The sequence below is a fragment of the Eulemur rufifrons genome, chromosome 10 (assembly GCF_041146395.1).
Source record: "Eulemur rufifrons isolate Redbay chromosome 10, OSU_ERuf_1, whole genome shotgun sequence".
Classification (NCBI taxonomy): domain Eukaryota; kingdom Metazoa; phylum Chordata; class Mammalia; order Primates; family Lemuridae; genus Eulemur; species Eulemur rufifrons.
This window is the reverse complement of record NC_090992.1, coordinates 94,233-109,741: the sequence shown is the minus strand read 5'-3', so window position 1 is coordinate 109,741 and position 15,509 is coordinate 94,233. Positions and strand designations below refer to the sequence as shown.

General features: G+C 42.8%; 1 long non-coding RNA gene across 7 annotated transcripts in view; it reads left to right on the top strand.

The window, feature by feature from the left end:
- The first annotated feature begins 1,451 nt into the window (after positions 1-1,451).
- The window catches only part of LOC138392863 (uncharacterized), a 52,302-nt gene continuing 38,244 nt past the window's right edge, over positions 1,452-15,509 (top strand). For 4 of the 7 annotated variants that reach the window (XR_011235090.1, XR_011235092.1, XR_011235086.1 and 1 more), the window contains exon 1: positions 1,452-1,584. This is a non-coding gene — a long non-coding RNA (uncharacterized lncRNA). Of the gene's footprint in view, positions 1,585-6,765; positions 6,894-15,509 lie in introns of all 7 variants that reach the window. The other 3 variants (XR_011235087.1, XR_011235089.1, XR_011235091.1) reach the window with 2 other exon arrangements.

Here is a 15,509-nt window from a genome sequence, read left to right as displayed (position 1 = left end):
AATAAATACAGTCATACCTCAGAATCTTTAGGGGATTGGTTCCAGGATCCCCACCAATACCAAAATCTGTGGATGCTCAAGTCCCTAATATAAAATGGCATAATATATAACTCATATATATCCTCCTGTATACTTCAAATGATCTCTACATTACTTACAATACCAAATACAATGTAAATGCTATATAAATAGTTGTTATACTGTATTTCTTGTGTTATTTAATTTTTTTTCCTGAATATTTTTGACCTGCGGTTAGTTGAATCTGTGAATGCCTAACCATAGATCCGGAAAGCTGACCATAGAGATCGCTACCAGGTGTGAAGTGTCATGGGAAGAAAAGAAAAAGAATGAAGTAGGAAGGATCGAGAATTGGTGTCTGGCGGTTGCAATTTTAAATACCTGGCTCAGGCTAAGTATCAACGCTAAGTGACATTTCCTTGTGAGAGGATATTCCGGCTGTTTTGACAGTAAACGGAGTAGATGATGGGCAGGGAGGCCCTGCGGTTTAGTAGGTCCCTGAGGTATCATTGAGATGCTGGAAGTAACGCAGGTGAGAACTAGTCTGATGTATTTTGGAAGTTTAACCAACGAGCTTTCTCGGCAGATTGGAAGTGAAAATGAGAGTGTGAGAGGGACCAAGGATGACGCCAAAGTCTGTGGCCTGAGCAGCTGGAAGGATGCCCTGACACCAGCACCTGGCTCTCTCTGTCCCTTTGAGCACAGGCAGAGTTTGGCGGGTCCTTTGGTGGAGTACTGGCCGCTAGACTGGGACACTGTCACGTGTCCCGACTTCTGGGACGTATGCGATCCCGGGGAGGAGTCACAGGGGTCTGGGGACACGAACAGTTTTCGCATTGCAAATGCCAGCTGGAAGTGCTGGGCCTGAAGCCAGCGAATGACAAAACGATTCTGACTGTGACATTGAAAACAACAATGGTCGGAGGGTTTCAGGACCTCGAGGTCTCAACTGCGACCGACAGACACCTCATCCCCCGCCAGCTCGGCACCCCGCTTCCTCCTCAGGGCGCGGCCGCGGCCCACACCGCGCGCAGACGCCGCCCCTCCTCGGCCGGGCGGGCGCGAGCCGCAGCCGCCTGCGGGCCGGGCTGGGAAGAGGCTCCCGCGCGCTCCCGCGCAGGCTCGGTGGCCATCTTCCGCGCGCGCTCCCGCGCAGGCTCCACTCCCTGCTGTGGGCGGTCGGTTCCCCACAGCAGCGGCCGCCCAGCCTGCGCGGCTCCAAGGTGGGGGTGGCGCCGCCCGCCCATCCCGAGGCGGGGCCTGGCCTGGGCGTGGCCTGGCCGGGGCGTGGCCTGGCCGGGGCGGGCCCGGGGGCGGGGCCTGGCCGGGGCGGGGCCTGGCTGGGCCGGCCCGGGGGCGGGGCCAGCACGGCAGCCGCCGCGGTTGCCTGATGAGGCCCCGCCCCCCGTCGCCCTGGGAGCGCGCGACGCCTCCGGGTGCGCCCGCGCACGAGTCTGGGCGGGGCGAGCGCGCCGGGAGCGCAGCTGCGGGCGTGAGGGCGGCGGCAGCCGCGGAGCCGGCCAGAGAGCGGCGCTGCGGGAGCGGGCGGCCGAGACAGAGGTGACGGTGAGTGCGGCGCCGGCCCCGCGTCTCGCCCTCTCGGGCCCTTGCGCGGCGGCCTGAAGCCCCGAACCGCGGTCCCCAGGGGCTCCGGGCCGAGCCGGCGGCTCCGTTTCCAGCTTCGGGCGAGGTCCCTTCCCCGAGGACCCGCCCTTTGGGCTTCGTCCCTTCCCTCTGAGGAAGGGACCCGAGCTCAGCTCGGAATTCAGGCAGGCGGGCGACCGAGGCGCCCACCGCCCGCCGCGGTAAAGCGGAAACGCAGACCCCTCCCCCCAACTTGGCGGGTCTGGCGGTCGCCAGGGTGGCGCGAGGGGCGGGCGGGGACGGCCCGGGGTCTCCAGGTGAGGGTGGGCGGGGCGGGGACCCGGGCTCCGGAGCCGGACTGTCGCCCGAGGCGCCCGGCGCGTCCCGCCCGCGGTCCCGCAGCGGAGCTCGCTGGGCTCGGAGCGGAAGCCCCGGCCGCCTCCTCGGAGGAGGAGCGCGGACGACTCTCACAGGTGGTTTCACCGGCTGTGGCTCCTGGTTGTGATTTTGGGTCCCGGGTGTGGTCGGCAGCGGCTCGCTGATGCCGCTTTGACGGCTGAAAAAGCGCCCCAATCCACTGACTTCATGTGTGCAAGAAACGGTGTTGAGATTCCTTATTACCTTGCCATTCTTTTAAATGATAAGGCTTCGTAGAGGAATTCGGTGGTGGTGTGCAGTTTGCAAACGCAAACGTTAAAGGGCTTGGAATACAGTAGATGCTCATTAAAATATTTGTTGAACGAATGAATCTGGAAGCATCAGACAAAGCTGGTCTCACATCTAGTAAAATTTAGGCACATACCCTTTTGACTAAGATTAAGGGGAAAACGTTGGCAAAAAACATGTAGTTTTGTTTATATGCTTGTTTTTGATTTTTACCCAATCCGTGCCTACTTTGGAACCATCAGTTGTTACTCTCAGTACTACTATCATCGAAAATAAGTTTGAAAAGTGAATTTTTTATTTTGAGAAAAGTTGGTATCCATTATCTATTTCTTAAAAACAGGCTTTATTTCTCATTTTCTTTAAAAATAACGGAGAACATCAAGAGTCGCTGGGATTGTATTTTGAGACCCAGCTTTATTTTTCATTGTGAATAAAGTTGTTTATGTGCTTTTGAGGGACTGCTATGGTCTTGAGTTTCTTTTCCAACAAGGGAGAACTGTAAACTGAAGCAGGAAAAAAAACTAATGTTGCACTAATACAATTCAACATTACCATTTACTCAACAGATATTCATTAAACATCTATCATGTGCTGAGATCTGTGTTGAGTGGTGTTTCTGGGGCCGAACAAAACTCACAAGAATCCTTTTTTAAAACGAGCATAAAGTTCTTTCTTATAATCGATGTTGCAAGTGGAGACTGTCTTCAACCCCTAGTGCCTGCTTTAAGTTGGGAAAGGTGGCAGGTGAACTGCAGGAACTGTAAATTCATAACAGTCTATTGAAAAGATAATAAGTAACTTAAGAGGGCTAAGATTATTGGCTTACACTTTCATATTGTCAGTTTAGTGAAATCTGTCTACATTTTAAAAAGAAGCGAGGAAGAGATTTAACAGACTGGTGTTTTTATTATCTCTCTCTTACAAGAAGATTTTAGTACAGTGTATTTATTGAAAGGTCATGGACTTCTGGTTCTGTGTTCTGTAAATAATCTTTGCAACAGCAATATTTTCTTTTTTTCTTTTCTTTTTTTTTTTTTTTTGAGACAGAGTCTCACTTTGTTGCCCAGGCTAGAGTGAGTGCCGTGGCGTCAGCCTAGCTCACAGCAACCTCAAACTCCTGAGCTCAAGGGATCCTCCTGTCTCAGCCTCCCGAGTAGTTGGGACTACAGGCATGCACCACCATGCCCGGCTAATTTTTTTTGATATATATATTTTTAGCTGTCCATATGATTTCTTTCTATTTTTAGTAGAGATGGGGTCTCGCTCTTGCTCAGGCTGGTCTCGAACTCCTGAGCTCAAACGATCCGCCCACCTCGGCCTCCCAGAGTGCTAGGATTACAGGTGTGAGCCACCGCGCCCGGCCTAACAGCAATATTTTCTATTTTTAAAAATCACTGATGGTAAACATTGGATTCCTTTTCCATAAGAAACGTTTTTAAGTAAAGCACCATTTCAGGAATTTTATTTTGTCCTTTTCTTTACTATTTACAAACAAATACAGTATTAACTTGATAGTGCTGAAATTGGAAGGTTTATTGGTAATAATTTGTGGTTCCATATATGGACTTTACCTGTAGTTTTACTACTGATAAAAGTGCTTATTAAAAAGAAGATGAAATTTTTAGTATTCCATTTATTCTAAGTTGCATTGCCTATTTTTATCTTATTTACATATGTTTAAAAACAATATTTGGCCTCTTCAGAAGTCTGAGTTAATGTACTCCAAAGCCAATCTTGATCTTTACAAAATAATGTAGATTACTAATTTTTTTGCAGTTAGCTTTTGAATTTTGGTGGACCCTTTTGACTTGTCAATGCTTATAATAGTTTATACATTGTTGAAAATAATGTATACATTCAAAGAGAAGTTTTAGATTTTAGACTTACTGGCTATTAGCTTTTTATGATTGTTGTTCCTAGGAATAATCAGGGAAGGAATCCCTGAAATTTTAGTGGTAGAGAGTTGTGATAGTTTTTCTTTAAACGTGTATTTCTTGGAGGAAGAAATGTGTATTTCTTGACAATTTACCACTATCAGTCTGGTGTTGACAAGAAATCTAATAGTGATGATAAAGAACAATGTAAGCAGGCTGTGATATGTTAAATAAAAAGTGCCTCGCTTTTTTTTTTTTTTTTTTTTTTGGATAAGCACATCATCAGAATTCTTGACAATGAACAGCATTGAGACATGTTCAAATAATTTTTTCCAAGAAATCAGGATTCATAATGAATATTTTTTTGTACTTTAGAAAACACTGTAAATGTTTTTAAAGTATTATTCCTGTGTTGGAGTAGTTCATAATGTTTTGAGGCTGAGTAAATTCCAGGATTATCCTATTTTGTAATTGTTGAAATATTTGAAATGTTGGTGTTTTCTTCATCGAGGTAGATGTGTCTGCTGGGGGGGGGTGGTTCATTTTTTTGTAAGGCCCTTCAAGAGTGATCTAGAAGGAATTTCTTTTCTCTCAGATGTAATTAATAAAGTGATGAAGAATGATGCTAACAAGGCATTTGCAGCTGTGCCCATGTTTGCCTGTGTAGATTGTGAGAGTTTATTAATTAGCATTTGTAGAAAACATTTTTGAATTTTAAAATTTTTGTTTCAATGCTTATATAACAAATTTCTCACGTTTATTGTCTAGTATAGGTTGCTATTATGTTTTTAATTCCCAGTTGTCTTTTTAAAAAACATGAAAATGTTTAGGTTTCTCATCTGTTTTAGGATGAATCTGGGATTTTTTAAGGTTTTATAAGATTTTTCACTCACAATGAAACATGCTTATTGGTTTTGATATATTGTAGTTTTTTTCTTTTTAATTTTAGAGACAGGGTCTCTGTCACCCATGCTGGAGTGCGGTGGCATGACTATCACTCACTGCAACCTCAGACACCTGGGCTCAAGTGATCCTCCTACCTCAGCCTCCCTAGTAGCTGGGATAATAAGCTTGCACTGCCATGCCCGGGTAATTTTCAAAGTTTTGGTAGAGACGAGGTGTTGCTACGTTGCCGAGGCTGGTCTGGAACTCCTAGCCTCTGCGTCCGAAACTGCTGGGATTACAGGTACTGGCCACCCAACCTGGCCTGTTTTAGTGTTTTTTTTTTATCTCCGTTTTTATGAAACAAATATTTTAACATTTTATTGAATGTTAAATGTTAATAATGTGTTAGAATGGGGGGCATTGTAGGTTCCCTGTGTATTCTTGAGAGGAACTGAGTGAAACGTGCTTATCCTTAATGCTTGCTTGCTAGTTAGGTGATAGCATTTTTTCTGATTTTTTTCATGCTTCCTGGAAAAACTTGGAATTTAGCATATTAAATATTGACTTGCTGCCTCAGTTAAAAGCTTAAGTATGCTTGAATCTTTCTGTAATACTACTAAAGTATGAATGGACTAGAATTTCGTTGAGACTCGTCTGTGACTGCATCCAAATGTGGTTTCTGAATTGAAATGCCAAAAAGACTTGGTAATAAATTGTGTTTATTGTCTTTATCTTTGTTTTGTTTTTGTTTTTGTTTTTGTTTTTTTGAGACAGAGTCTCACTCTGTTGCCCAGGCTAGAGTGAGTGCCATGGCGTCAGCCTAGCTCACAGCAACCTCAAACTCCTGAGCTCAAGCGATCCTCCTGTCTCAGCCTCCCGAGTAGCTGGGACTACAGGCATGCACCACCATGCCCGGCTAATTTTTTCTATATATATTTTTAGCTGTCCATATAATTTCTTTCTATTTTTAGTAGAGATGGGGTCTCGCTCTTGCTCAGGCTGGTCTCGAACTCCTGAGCTCAAACGATCCGCCCACCTTGGCCTCCCAGAGTGCTAGGATTACAGGCGTGAGCCACCACGCCCGGCCTATTGTCTTTATCTTGACACTGTAAAATACCCGCAAATGTATTTCAGTCAAAATTATAGTAACACATACTCACTCCTTTTCCTAGAATGCATTAGATGAGTCCGGATTAAATAGAGGTGACTTTGAAAATGACTAAATGGTGAGCCCTGATATCTCTGTTTTGTTGCTTGCCCGCTTAGAAACTCATGCTAAGATTTCTTATGACATCTTCCATGATCAAATTTTGTACTTGTACTCAAACCTAAAATGACTTTTGTTCTATTTGACGTAATAATTTGCTTTCACTGTTTGCTTAGTAAAGCAAAAATGAATTTCTGCTACATCTAGCATTGTGTATATTTTATTACCTTACACGTAGTGGGAATTTATGGGTATCTGTGGAACTAGTATGGTCAGTGGATGGGACTTGGTAAGGCTAAGCAGAAAACAGTTTTCACTGTGCCTTCAGACCCTCTATAGATTCAGTCTCTACCTCTGGATGAGCTCTTAGTAAGATCAGATAACTTTTCCAGTAACTCTCAGGTAATAAAAACTCTTGTGGTCACTTGTCATTCGTAATCTTATTTTAGTCATTAGGAGGTGCAGTTCAGTATAATCAGTGTTGAGACACTCACACAATTCTGAACTTTTCTTTGGTTCCCACTGTTTCAGACCTAGAAGCCTGCTTTGGAGGAAGATTCCTACTTGATTTCTCTTTTTACTTTGCCAGATTCTCTTCAGTATGACATCCTCGCCTGCTCGGGGTCCACCTCAGTGGGGAAAAGGGATCGAGGGGAAAGGTATGGTTTATTTTAGCTGATCTGATTGTGATCTGGCATTTTTGCCTCGTGGGTTGGACAGGTTGTTCAAAGCGGACGCCTTAGGACTGCTGGAAATAGTTTTCTGGAGAATTCTATGTCTGGGACCCCCAGCTACAATTCCCATGAAATAATTCTCTACCTTTAATTTCGCTTCCCAGCTTTCCTCATCTGCGGGCCCACTTTGCCCAGGGTGACGTTCTGCTTTAGTGTTTAAGGTGGTTCTATAATATTTTAACCAGAACTGCCCATACTTTACTAAGGATGTTTCATTCGGCATAATTCCACTGGGGCCTCCGCATCCTCTATTTCGAACTTCTGTCAGATACAGTAGACCCTCTGTGTCTGTGGGTTCCACATGTGAGGATTCAACCAACTGTGGATCAAAAACACTGAACCAGGCCGGGCGCGGTGGCTCACGCCTGTAATCCTAGCACTCTGGGAGGCCGAGGCGGGTGGATCGCTCAAGGTCAGGAGTTCGAGACCAGCCTGAGCAAGAGTGAGACCCCGTCTCTACTAAAAATAGAAAGAAATTATCTGGCCAACTAAAATATATATAGAAAAAATTAGCCGGGCATGGTGGCGCATGCCTGTAGTCCCAGCTACTCGGGAGGCTGAGGCAGTAGGATCGCTTAAGCCCAGGAGTTTGAGGTTGCTGTGAGCTAGGCTGACGCCACGGCACTCACTCTAGCCCGGGCAACAAAGCGAGACTCTGTCTCAAAAAAAAAAAAAAAAAACACTGAACCCTGTCTCTAAAAAAAAGACAAATTTAAAAACTACAGGATAACAGCTACTTAATGGCATTTACATATAAGTAATCTAGAGATGCTTTAAAGTCTATGGATATGTATAGGTTATATGCAAACACCTACGTATTTTACATATGGTACTTGAGCATCTGGGGATTTTGGTATGGTGGGGTTCCATGAACCAAACCCCCGTGGGACAACTGTAACCCCCCCGTGACAGTACTTCTGTCTGTTTGGGACCTGCAGTCCATTGCTCTGCCACCTCTGTTGCTGTCCCCCTTCCTGCACATCCTTACTTGAATATTTTCCCTGCCTTGAAGCCATGGTCCACTATTATAATCTCTCCCTTTCATGCGCCCTCAGTTCCATGTAGGGCGCTCCTCCATTGCACTCTCCTGGCCAGCCCTCCACCCCACACCGTTTACATGCAGTTCTCTGTCCGGTTCAGCCTGCACCTGGGCAGTAGACGGTGCTCTGAGGAAAACACAGCCATGCTGACCCGGGTCTCCCATTCAATGCCTGACCGCTGACCTCAGGAAGGCCCTTTGTGTTGCTGACAGTGGCGTAATCCCAGGACATTTCCCTGGTTGAATCACTTTAGCATTCCCCTAAAGGACTATTTTACACCTCTCTCCTCAAACCTCTACCCTTTTCTCCATTTTCATCTGATAACGTGTTTCCCGTGTGTGAAAAATGAAAGCGATCAGAAAGCGTTTCCATGTCCCTCAGGCCTCTGCCCATGCTCTTTGCATTTCCTGCTGTTCTTCACCCCGGTCTGCACGGCTGCCCTGGCGTTCTCTGCCTTCCTCCCATCAAGGACACTGCCTGGCTTCCGTGTCCATCCCCTCGTGCATGCCAATGAGATGCGTCACTGTCCTATTTTTACCGGATCATTCCTGTCAGCATATAGATATCTATGCAGCATATAGATACTGAAATCTCCCATCTTTAAAAAACCTTGTTCCACACTACCTCTTTCTTTAGTTACTACTCTCCAGAAAAGTTGATATTTGTGGTCTTCAGTACTCCCTCTCTCTCTTGGATCCACTACAGTGAGGTTTTTTTTTTTTTTTTTTTTCTCTTCCATTCTACTATAGCAGCTCTTTTTTGAGGTTACTAGTGACCTCTTTGGTGAATTCCAATATCAGTGAAGATAGCAGCAGTCACAGCATTTGATGTGGTTGATAATGTTCTATTCTTTGAAACCTTCTTCCCTTTGCTTCTGGGATAGTACTGTTTATTTTCAGTTTCTTTTGCTGGTTCCTTTTCATCACTCCAACTTCTAAAAAACGAGGCAGTGTTCCAGGGATATATGTTTAGACCTCTTCTGTATTTCTATTTAGTGCCTTGTGATCTCATCTCATCTAGCTAGAAGTATATATTTCTAACTAAAAATTTTATCTTTGGTCTGAATTTCTTTCCTAATCTCCAGACTTGTATGTTCATCTGCGTACTCAACATTTTCAGCTAGATGTCTAATTTAACTAGACATCTAGATCCCAAATTTAACATGTCACAACTGAACAACTCGTCGCCTCCTTCTTCTCTCCCACCCATTCCAATAATTGTTTCCATTCCATTCTTCCTCATCTTTTAAATGTCCACTCCCTCTTTCAGTTTCTCTGGCCCCAAACCACATAGACGTCTTGACTCCTTTCCTTCTGATACTCCCCCATCTAATTCAAATAATTATCACGAAAGTACATTCTTTATCTACTTTAAAGGCTGCCTTAACTATACATGGAACCACAATTTGCTGCCACCGCTGTAGGCAACCGTAACCTCTTGCTTGTGTTATTTTCATAGTCACTCGTCTCCCCGCTGCTTCTGTACTTTTCTATTCTCAACGCAGCAACCAGGGTGATCCTTTTAACGTGAAAGTCTGATTATTTCACTCCTGTGTTCAAACCGTTCCGTGGCTTTCTGAAAGTAAAAGCCAGAATATTTACTGTGCCTATAAGACCCTCCGTTGATCTGTACCTCCTGCCTCTCTGGTTTTGTGTCCTACACAATCAGGTTTCTCCTTGGCTTCCTCTACTCTGGCCCCCAGGCATCCTCCAGGTTTCTTGAACCTGCCAAGCACAGTCTTGCTTTCGTGCCCTCAGGGATAGAGCATTGTTTTAGTCACTGCAGAGTCCCCAGGAGGGTGGCTGGCTGAGGACAATGGGCACTCAGAGTTCCTGAACGAATGGCTGCTTGTCTTGTTACTCCTGATTCTGGTTACAGCCCTATGTGCATGTTTCTATAACGAAAGTATTTGAACTTCCCCTCAAACGGTATAGTCCTATAAGAATGAAGTAGGAACAGCTTTAGATACAAGAATATAAAGTAAGTTTCCAGTCAACTTTTGTGTATGGGAAGTGAAAATACACAGTGAAATGGTAAGGGACAGAGGAGGTAGGAAAGGAATGAAGAGAGCTAAGGCAAATGAAATAAAGAAGAGGAAAACCTGGTTTGGAAATAGGGTGACAACATGTAAAAAATTTATTTTGGGCTTGCCCCATATTTCTTTCCAGTTACATTTCTTGAGTTCTGAGTGTTGGTGATTTTCATGGACTAGACACTTCCAGTTGGACTATACTGTACCCTTCTTTTTATCAGGGATGTAGGCTCAGGTGAGATCAGGAGCCAAAACTTCATTGTTCTCCTGTGTTTTGCTCAACTCTTTTTGTTAGAAAAGAGGAGAAATTACTGAGAAAGCCTAATGGTATTCTTAGCAGTTTTTATTTATTTATTTATTTTTGTTTGTAGAAACCTCCAATAGAAGTCTCATAGTTTTGGGGAGGGATTTTCAGTGTACAAAAACGTATTGGTATGCCTGTCCTCTTGGTACCGTGCCGCCTATTTCGTCCCCCCTTAAAAAAGGAGAGGAATATAAGTACATTTATTGTTTTGCACGGTAAACTAGCAGCTAGCTAAGATAATCACAAGTTTATTGAGTAGTATTAAATGCATATGCTTATTTGTGCTCTTAAAGGAAAAAAAAAAAAGAAAAATGCTTGTACAGACTTCAATGCATAGTCTAAAAATGGAGTTTAACTGATATTTAGTTGGGAAATGAGAGCGCAAGGGGAATTAATAACATGCAGATTCTTAGTATTTCATTCTGCTGAGACAAGATTTTTTTTCTTTTAGCCATTTTCCCCCTGAGCTGTAGGTCTCATTTTCTGTTGGTTGATAAAAAAAAAAAAAAAAAAAAATCTTTTAGATAAATTGTGGAAATGAGTAGCTTGGTAGTTCCTGAATGAATAAATAATTTTATGTGCAAGTGTAAATTCTCCTCAAACCAGTCTACAGAGTTTCCTTTTTTTGTGCAATATACAAAAATTTGTCTTTATTGACTTGTGGGACTTTTATGTGGCCATAATGTAGACTTGGTTTTCATGGCTACAGGGAGTGTGGGTGTGTATGTGTGTGCATATTTCTTTACAGTTTTCGTAATATGAACATGTAATTTAGACTGATATGCTATATTTTACTTTAACTCCTAATTACTAATTTGAACAAAAATCAGATTTGGTATTATAGTTTTCTTTCACGTTAACATGACCTTTATACTTCTTAAAAAGTCTATTTACATACCAAATAAAATGATTTTTGGATGACACACAAGCAGTGTTTTCCTATGGTTCTGAAATAATCCTAGCCTGAACAACATAGTGAATCTATTTTATAGACTAATTGGGTCATCTTCATTAGAATTCCACATTGACGTACTTGCATTCATATGTTAGTATTTCACGTATGAAGTAACCATCTTGGGTTAATAAGATCCTTATTTCTGAGCTGGTGTGTAGTCCTACCACTAAGTTTATTTCAGCTATAGTCACGGTTTTCTGTTTTTTCTTTTTTTTTTAAAGAGACATGGTTTTGCTCTGTTGCCCAGGCTGGAGTGTAGTGGTGTGATCATAACTCCTGGGATTGCTGTGGCTAGCTGCTAGTTTACCATGCAAAACGATAAATGTACTTATACTCCTCTCCTTTTTTAAGGGGGGACTAAATAGGTGGCACGGTACCAAGAGGACAGGCATTCCAATACATTTTTGTACACTGAAAATCCCTCCCTAAATCTAGGAGACTTCTGTTGGAGGTTTTTACATTGGCGATCTCCTGCCATTGCTTCTTGAGTAGCTGGGACCACAGGCGTGTACCACCGTGCCCAGCTGAGCAGAATTTTTTTTAGAGATGGGGTCTTGCTGTGTTGCCCAGGCTGGTCTCGAATTCCTGGGCTCAGGAGATCTTCTTGCGTCTCACGACCTCTCAGACATTCTCACCTTTGCTCATTAGACTCTACCCAAGATAGTCTGTTCAATTTTTCAAACATGCCATGCTTGGTCTTGCCTTAGGACTTTTACACTAGTCATTGCCTTTGTCTGAATGGTCTTTCCCAGATCTTGAGCCTGGCCCCTTAACTTTAAGGTCTCAGCTTAAATATCACCTAACTCACCACTCAGTTTAAAATAGCTTCCCCATTACTGTTTTAATTTCTTCATGGCATTTCTCAGTCCTTGAAATTATGTATTTTTATGTATATTTCTTATGAGAGCAGGGACCTCCTTTGTCTTGTTCCCTGCTGTCCACGATGCCCAGAATGCTACCTGGCACCAAACAGGTGTGCAGTAAAGTGTTGAATGGATGAAACCAGGTACCGGTCTCATTGGTTCTTTGTTATGAATGACTTTACTGTACTAGTATTTTAAACTGTCAACAGCATATTTCTTCTAACCTAGGGAAGACAGCACCTGGATCAATCAGACAAAAGCCTGGTTTTAGAAAAGGGTGGGACAGTTTGGGAACTGCTCTGATCCTCAGCGTGTTCCGTGGAGCCAGTGGTGTGCTGGAGTTGGTGAGGTGCCTGTGCCTCTGGCTCCGACTCCGTGCTCGGTGCCATCATCTGGCAGCTTGAAACTGGCTGTGGTGGGACAGTTCCAACATGGGAATGGGCAAAAGGTACCAATCAGGGCTTTTTTTCAAAAGAGGTGGTGGTTCAATATTTATCAGGAGACCACTGGGTGGGCCCATGTGGAATTGCTGGTGTTTGTTGACTATTGCCAATTTCTTATGTTTTAACCTAGTAGAGTTACCTGTTTTGGTTTAAAGATACTTTCTTCGTAGGAGTTACTGAAATTACCTCAGTGCTTTAGTTTCTTTCTTTTTCAAAGTTATGTTCCCTTCACATGTGATGATTACTTTGAGATTCACCTAATGCATAAAATTTGACAGGTCTTACTCAGTTGCTGGGGCTAGACATCATATCTCACTGCAACCTCCTACTCCTCGGCTCAAGTGATCCTCCTGCTTCAGCCTCCCAAGTAGCTGGGACGACAGGCATGCGCTGCCATGCAGGGCTAATTTCTTCTGTTTGTGTTAGAGGTGGGGTCTCACTCTTGCTCAGGCTGGTCTTGAACTCCTGAGCTGAAAGGATCCTCCTCCTTCGGCCTCCCAGAGTGCTAGGATTACAGGTGCCAGCCACTGTGCTGGGCCTTAAAGTAGCAATTTTTAAAGCCACTCAAAGATCCTTTAAGGGTTTTATAATTTAACTGTTTTTTCCTTTGCCACAGGAAAGGTACCTGTTACCTAGGGTAGAGTAGGCTGTTGCTGTTTTGCCTTGTTTTTAGCTATGTCCTTTCCTGTGCTGTATTACTGCTTGCTCGCAAGCTCTTGTAGTCTTTTTCTGTTCAGTGGCCATTTGTCTTACCCCACAATGCTACATCCCAGACGGTGCGTGTGTTGCGGAAAGCGCTTCTCACAGGGTAAAGAAGAATAAAAAGCATTGTAGTCAACGTGGACTTTTTTACTGAGAAAAGATGTATTTCTTGTTTAGAGACTGGCAGTGTAGTCACTAAAAAATGTTTTTCATCCACATTATATGTTTGTGAATGGATATGCTGGTGTCTCTGTTTGTTGGAAGGTAAAGTGAATCTTGAGATTCACTTTAAATTCGAGAAAAGTGTTTAGAATTATTCCATACGTTTTGCTGTTTTTAAAAAAATTATTTTTTAAAAAGTTTCATTCCACAGTGAGTTTCTAGCCTCCTCTTTTTACATTGATATTGTTGTTGTAAACTGTTCTAAAGAAGCTTAGAAACTAGTCACACAGTAAGTGGCATAACTCACATTTGAAGTCCTTTCTGATTTTTTAGAGTCAGTAAGCTTGGGAAGCACTGTAAAGTGGCAGAAAGAATATGGACTTTGGAGTTAGACACACCTCAGTTTGATCCCTAACTCTGGCACATATTTGCTGCATGGCAAGTTCTTACCCTGGGTGATTTTTATTTTCCTTTTCATTTAAGTGAGGCTTATTAAATGAAGTAATACACGTAAAGCACTTGGCTTGTAGAAGATGCTAATAAATGTTTCATTTCCTTTCTGCTACACCTTATGGTTTTAAAATATCTTGGGAGCCACTTGGACATTTCACTTGAAAGTGAATTGCAGTCAGGAAACTGGAAATAGACGTAACCCAGGTGGACTCGTATTGTAGTGACCTTCTTAATTTCCCTGTCTGAGAAGCAGAGTGGTTCCTATAACTGTTCAAAATATTTGACTTCAAGGCAGGTTTTATTGTTAAAAGCTGAAATGGAACCCATTGGGATAAGTTAATTATTGCTGACCAAAATGGCAAGAAAGTAACTATTTCTATATTTCCTGAGAAATTGAAGCATTTGTGCTGTATGCATAAGGATGGTAAATTTTAAAGGCTAAGAACTGACCCTTTGGAAAGAAATATATGATGAAAATAAGAGGGGAAAGTGTTCAACCAATAATCAATTTTTTTATCAGATTTAAGAGATGGTGCTGATTCAGACATGTGCACAGTGACACAGGTGCTAAATACAGTGCTGGAGGGAGTACAAATCTGTGGAACCTGTTTCAGAAGCACTTTGGCACATGTCACAGAGCAGAACTTAGTACTTCCGAGAGTACATCCTAAGGAAATAACCCATTTTTCTGTTTTGCAGGAGTGAGGGGAGAAATTTTTTTTTTATTGTAACAGCCTTATTGAGATTATTCATATAACATAAACACCTTTTTAAAGTACATATGTCAGTGTTATACAGCCCTTGCCACTATCTAATTTTACAATATTTTCATCACCCCCCCCCAAAAAAAAGAAATTAGCAGTCATTCCCCATTCTTCCCTCTCCTCAGCCCCTGGCAACCACTGACATATTTTGTCTTTCTAGATTTGCCTCTTTGGACATGTAATATAAATGGAATTATGTGCTGTGTGGCCAACTGGCTTTTTTTCATTTAGCATAATGTTTCAAGTTTGATCTGGACAGTATATCAGTACATCATTCTCTTTATGGCTAAATATTATTCCATTGTAGGATATACAACATTTGACTTATCTATTCACTAATGAATAGATAGTGAGTGAGTGAACCCAAACAACTATGATGAACGACGCTGCTATGAAAATTCACGTACAGGTTTTTTTGTGTGGATATGTTTTAATTTATCTTGGATATATACCTAGGAGTGGAATTGCTGGATCATATGGTAATTCTATGTTTAAGATTTTGAGGAGCTGCTAGACTGTTTTCCAGAGTAGCTGCACAATTTTACATTTCTGTCAGCAGAGTAGGTAATATGTGGCCTTTTGTAACTGTCTTCTTTCACTTAGTATGTTCAAGGTTTATCCATGTTGTATGTATCAGTACTTTCTTTTTATAGCTTTATAATAAACCTTGAATTCACATAGTATAAGGTTTCTAATGGTATTCTTTTTTTTTTTTTTTTTTGAGACAGAGTCTCACTCTGTTGCCCAGGCTAGAGTGAGTGCCGTGGCATCAGCCTAGCTCACAGCAACCTCAAACTCCTGAGCTCAAGCAATCCTCCTGTCT